The sequence below is a fragment of the Trachypithecus francoisi genome, unplaced genomic scaffold, assembly GCF_009764315.1.
Source record: "Trachypithecus francoisi isolate TF-2019V2 unplaced genomic scaffold, Tfra_2.0 Contig01461, whole genome shotgun sequence".
NCBI lineage: Eukaryota > Metazoa > Chordata > Mammalia > Primates > Cercopithecidae > Trachypithecus > Trachypithecus francoisi.
Window position 1 is genome coordinate 12,886,480 of NW_022681433.1, and position 6,377 is coordinate 12,892,856.

Here is a 6,377-nt window from a genome sequence, read left to right on the forward strand (position 1 = left end):
CTTTGGTACAATTTTCTGTGCCACAGCCATCAATGCTGCCCACAGTGAAGCCGCTGATTTCCCCCAGAAAACTCAGGCTGAGGCAGGAGGTACTTAAGCAGCAGGGGAAGAGTTTCTCCTTCTCCATACATGAACACATATAACACCACCTCCCTATCTTTCACCTCTGGTCTTTCTTCTTGCCTATCCATTTAGTCATGAAACATCCTTTCAAGTTAGATTAAGGTAGCAACAGCCCTAAGGCAATGTTGAGGAAACTGAGCACAGACCTCGGTGACTATGAGAGGTCCATGCATAGTGAATTGAGGGGATTGGATATCAGTATCCTTGCTTCTAGTCTGGAGTTCACAAACCTATGCTCTCTTCTTTTCCTGAATGCCTCATTCCTTTATTTTCAAAAAAAAAAAAAAAAGTTTTCAGTATACGTGATCCTTAGTATGGTTGACCTCATCAGACATTTTGGGTTAGTGTTTCTTCTCCTTTTCCGAAACTGGCCCGTTTTGCAAAGCAGACAAGAGAAATCATACAGCTTGACTTTAGGACTCATTGCACTGGGAGAAGTCAATCTTCTTCAGCCAATGAAAAACTTACCACTCCCAGTCTGCATTTTTTTTGTTGTTGTTTTCTGTATTGTTTCGTTTTATTTTGATTTGGGATGGAGTCTTGCTCTGTAGCCCAGGTTGGAGGGCAGTGGCACCATCTCAGCTCACTGCAGCCTCCGTCTCCCAGGTTCAAGTGATTCTCATGCCTCAGCCTCCGGAGTAGCTGGGACTACAGGTGTGCACCACCACGCCTGGCTAATTTTTGTATTTTTAATAGAGACGCGGTTTCAACATGTTGGCCAGACTGGGCTCTAACCCCTGACCTTAAGTGATCCGCCTGCCTTGGCCTCCCAAAGTGCTGGGATTACAACAAGTGTGAGCCACTGTGCCTGGCCTTGCATGTTGTATTTTTTTATGTCAGAGTTTTTTATTTGTATGTTTGTTTTGAGACAGAGTCTCACTCTGTGGCACTTTGGCATAGTCTCTGCTCACTGCAACTTCTGCCTCCTGGGTTCAAGCGATTCTCGTGCCTCAGTCTCCCAGGTAGCTGGGACTACAGGTATGCGCCACACACCCAGACTCATTTTGGCCTTTTTAGTAGAGACAGGGTTTTGCCGTGTTGGTCAGGCTGGCCTTGAACTCCTGGCCTCAAGTGATCCACCCGCTTCCACCTCCCGAAGTAGTGGGATAACAGGCATAAGCCACCAAACCCTGTCACCTTTTAAGTTTTAGAAGCCCATTGGTGGCCAGCCGCGGTGGCTCACATCTGTAATCCCAGCGCTCTGGGAGGCCGAGGCGGGCAGATCCCCTGAGGTCAGGAGTTCAAGACCAGCCTGGCCATGGTGAAACCCCATCTCTACTAAAAATACAAAAATTAGCCAGGTGTGGTGGTGCGCGCCTGTAATTCCAGCTACTCCGGAGGCTGAGGCAGGAGAATCGCTTGAACCCAGGAGGCAGAGGTTGTAGTGAGCCAAGATTGGGCCATTGCACTCCAGCCTGGGCAACAAGAGCAAAACTCCATCTCAGAAAAAAAAAAAAAAAAAAAAAAGACCAGGCGTGATGGCTCACTCCTGTAATCCAAGCACTTTGGGAGGCCAAGGCGGGTGGATCACTTGATGTTAGGAGTTCAAGACCAGCCTGGCTAACATGGTGAAACCCTGTCTCTACTAAAAATAAAATTAAAAATTAAAATTAAATTAGCCAGGCCTGGTGGTCCATGCCTATAATCCCTGCTACTTGGGAGGCTGAGTCAGGAGAATCACTTGAACCCAGGAGTTGGAGGTTGCAGTGAGCCAAGATCGTGCCACTGTACTCCAGCCTGGGCAACAAGAGTGAAAGTCCGTCTCAAAAACAAAAACAAACAAACAAACCCATTGGTTTGGTTGAACATGGGAGACAAACATAAAATTAAAAATAAAATAAAATAAGCCAGGCATGCTGGTTCACACCTGTAATCCCAGCACTTTGGGAGGCCAAGGCAGGCGGATCACGAGGTCAGGAGTTCAAGACCAGCCTGGCCAATATAGTGAAACCCCATCTCTACTAAAAATACAAAAATTAGCCGTGGAGCATGCCTGTAGTCCCAGCTACTTGGGAGGCTGAGGCAGAAGAATTGCTTAAACCCGGGAGGCCAAGGTTGCAGTGAGCTGAGACGCACCACTGCACTCCAGCCTGGATGATAGAGTGAGACTCTGTCTCAAAATAAATAAATAAATAAATAAATAAATAAATCAGTCCAGGCATGGTGGCTCACACCTTTAATCCCAGCACTTTGGGAGGCCAAGGCAGGCGGATCACGAGGTCAGGAGTTCAAGACCAGCCTGGCCAATATAGTGAAACCCCATCTCTACTAAAAATACAAAAAACCGTGGTGCATGCCTATAGTCCCAGCTACTCGGGAGGCTGAGGCAGAAGAATCGCTTGAACCCGGGAGGTGGAGGTTGCAGTGAGCTGAGACCACACCACTGCACTGCAGCCTGGACGATAGTGCAAACCTCTGTCTCAAAAAATTAATTAATTAATTAATTAAAAATAAATAAATAAGTCCAGGCATGGTGGCTCACACCTGTAATCCCAGCACTTTGGAAGGCCAAGGTGGGTGGATCACCTAAAGTCAAGAGTTCAAGACCGGCCTGCCAACATGGTGAAACCCTGTCTGTACTAAAAATACAAAAATTAGCTGCGCATGGTGGCACACGCCTGTGATCCTAGGTACTTGGGAGACTGAGGCGGGAGAATCGCTTGAACCCAGGAGGCAGAGGTTACAGTGAGCTGAGATCGCGCCACTACCCTCCAACGTGGACGACTGAGTGAGACTCCATCTCAAAAATAAAACAAAAGAAAAGAAAAGAAAACAAAACAAAACAAAACAGCCCATTGGTAGCAATCTTTGGGCAGACAATGTTGCAGTTTTCTGTGATAAAGTCTAATTTGGCTTGCCATAGTTCCCTGTATCTACCTAATAATCTTGGCCTAATTGGGAACTGGTAAATGCTTAGACTATATGTGTTTCTCTACATTTGAGATCACCTGTCACCCTCCAACTGTGCCTCCCCCTTTTTAAGTTACATCAGTGAGATGTAATTGGCACCTATCCTCAATCTTAGTATCCTAACATTCACTTATTCTATTTTCCTGCCTTTTGATTTAGAAAGACCTAAATACTTTTAGATCTAAAGATAGAAGAGGAAGTTTACAACAATAATTTGCAATATGTACTCCTTCAGCTATTAATTCATTTATGCAATGGGCTTTATTTAGTGCCTGCTGTATACCAAGTACTCTGCTAGGTGCTTGAGATTCAAAGATAGGGGCTGGGCTCAGTTTCTCACGCCTGTATTCCCAACATTTCGGGAGGCCAACGAGTTTGAGAGCAGCCTGAGTAACATGGACAGACCCTGTGTCTACAAAAAACAAATAGCCAGGACCAGGCACGGTGGTTCATACCTGTCATCCCAGCATTTGGGGAGGCCAAAGTGGGAAGATCACTTGAGCCCACGAGTTTGAGACCAGCTTGGGCAACATGGAGAGACCTTGTCTCTACAAAAAATAAAAATAAAAATAAATTAGCCGGGGCTGGGCACGGTGGCTCATGCCTGTAATCCCAGCACGTAGGGAGGCCGAAGTGGGTGGATCACAAGGTCAAGAGATCAAGACCATCCTGGCCAACATGGTGAAACCCCATCTCCACTAAAAATACAAAAATTAGCTGGACGTGGTGGCGCACACCTGTAGTCACAGCTGTTCAGGAGGCTGAGGCAGGGGAGTCGCTTGAACCCAGGAGGCGGAGGTTGCAGTGAGCCAAGATCATGCCACTGCACTCCAGCCTGGTGAGAGAGGGAGACTCCATCTCAATAAATAAATAAATAAATAAGCCAGGCATGGTGGCTCTAACCTGTAGTCCCAGCTTCCCAGGAAGCTGAGGTGGGAGGATGGCTTCAGCCCCAGAAAGTCAAGGCTGCTGTAAGCCGTGATCATGCCACAGCACTGCACTCCAGCCGGGGCAATACAGCAATACCCTGTCTCAGGAAAAAATAGAGTTCTTGCCTTTAAGGTGTACAGTGCAGTGGGACAAGCAGATTCAACTGGAGAACCACAATTGTGATTGCAGTAATTAATATACAGAATATTCCAGGATTACAGAAAAGAGGTACTACCCCTATCCTAGAGGGGATGGAGGAAGGGCATAAAGTATATTAATGACAATCTGTAATTCAGTTGGTTAAACTGAGCATGGGAGAGGGTGTTCAGGGCTTTTCAACTGGATGACTTTGTAATTTGGGATAAAACACCCAATAGCTTGGCCAGATACCGTGGCTCACACCTGTAATTCCAGCACTTTGGAAGGCCGAGGCGGACAGATTACTTGAGGTCAGGAGTTCAAGACCAGCCTGGCCAACATGGTGAAACCCTGTCTCTATCAAAAAAACAAAATTACCTGGGCATGGTGGTGCATGCCTGTAGTCCCAGCTACTCGGGAGGCTGAGGCATGAGAATTGCTTGAACCTGGGAGGTGGAGGTTGCAGTGAGCTCAGATCTTGCCACTGCACTCCAGCCTGGGCAACAGAGCGAGACCTTGTCTCAAAAAAACAAAAGCAATAACAATAAAAACCCAGTAACTGTAAAGTAAAATATGTCAACTTGTGACTAAGGATTCATGTGGAAGAAGAAAAGGGTCTAATATCATAAGAGAACATCAAGGTTGTGGGGTTAGAGCTAGAAGATGTAGGTTTTATTTTAAAATTTCTTTCTTTTTTATGTCCTTCCCTGCCTATATCACAGAAAATCAAATATAAGAAATGAAGTGCCTGCAAGTGATGGTTTTTAAACTCTTCTCTCTGACATAGCCTCTGTTAAACTTGGGAATAAATAAAGGTACCATCACCAGACCAGGGGAAGATGAACATTGTTTGAGGTTAGAATTTTAAAAAAACAAAACAAGGCCAGGTGTGGTGGCTCACGCCTGTAATCTCAGCACTTTGCGAGGCCGAGGCGGGTGGATTACCTGAGGTTAGGAGTTCAAGACCAGCCTGACCAACATGGTGAAACTCCCTCTCTACTAAAAATAAAAAATTAGGTGTGTTGGCACGTGCCTGTATTCCCAGCTACTCGGGAGGATGAGGCAGGAGAATCGATTGAACTGGGAGGTATAGGTTGCACTGAGCCGGGATCGCGCAATTGCACTCCAGCCTGGGCAACAAGAGCGAAACTCTGTCTCAAACAACAACAACAAAAAACAAATTTCACTAGATTTGCAATCACTGCCTTCATATAAGATCAAAATACGAAGAAAAACTCAAGGTTAACTGCACTTGAGGTTTTCTCAATTATGGGATTGAGGGGGTCTATATAATTTTAAACCGGAAAAAAAGTGTAATCTTTACAACCCTGTGGTCCCCTCCACTTTATAGCTGAGAGAACTGAAGCATGGAGGTTTAAAAACTTGCCCAGGATCATACAGCTAGTAAGTAGCAGAGCTGGGATTTGCACCCAAGTCTATTCAATTCCAGTGCCTATTACTCACCATATCATCCTGTGAAAATAGAATCCTTGTGTGGGTCCACTGCTCTCAAGATGTCCTGTGGCCATAAATGCACCCTGGCAGGAGCAAGCTGGTATAGACAACCAGTAAAGTGGATGGCCGTGCCAGTACAAAGCCAACACTGATCCTGGAAAATACCGATGGTGCCATATTCAACTAATCATCACATTTTAATATCATGGATGCCATTGAAAGTATCTTAATCATTCTCATGAATATTTTGTAATATGAGACATTGAGAAGATAAGACAGTATTGAAATATATATCTAGATTTAAATAAAATATAAAATTTGAATGATTAGTAGAGGGAAGCAGATAGTAAATATGTGTGAAAATAACATAAAAGTTAACTTTAGATATATTCTCTTTAAACACTGCATGTGCAGTATACCAATTTATATCCTCTTTAATATTATAGTCTGTTTCATGTGCGTGTGTGATATATTGTCCATTCACCGAGACTATAATCCCTGAGGCCAATAGCATATTTTCTTTTAAAAAAGAAATCAACATTAAAACAGGAAAGGTTATCTAAGCTTACTCTCAAGTAGTTTAATACATTTGAGGAAATCAATTAGGTTATGGATGCTTATAAGCAATACAGAAAATCAAATTAACACGATGTAGGTGATTTATTCCAACTTTGATCTGTTACATTTGGAGGAATTGGCTGTTGGATTTAGAAGTGTACAAAATACCATTAGAGAGTGAAAAAAAGGGAAGTCTGTTATAACTGAATAGGGGCGTGGTCTGCTCAGGCTAAAAGGAATAGATAGTAGTTTCATAAAGGACT

The 6,377-nt window shown here is 44.3% G+C and overlaps 1 long non-coding RNA gene across 1 annotated transcript; it reads left to right on the forward strand.

The window, feature by feature from the left end:
• The first annotated feature begins 1,396 nt into the window (after positions 1–1,396).
• LOC117097796 lies at positions 1,397–5,284 on the forward strand. The gene is made up of 2 exons (XR_004443064.1): positions 1,397–1,501; positions 5,195–5,284. It is a non-coding gene; the product is annotated as an uncharacterized LOC117097796 (long non-coding RNA).
• Positions 5,285–6,377: the final 1,093 nt, after the last annotated feature.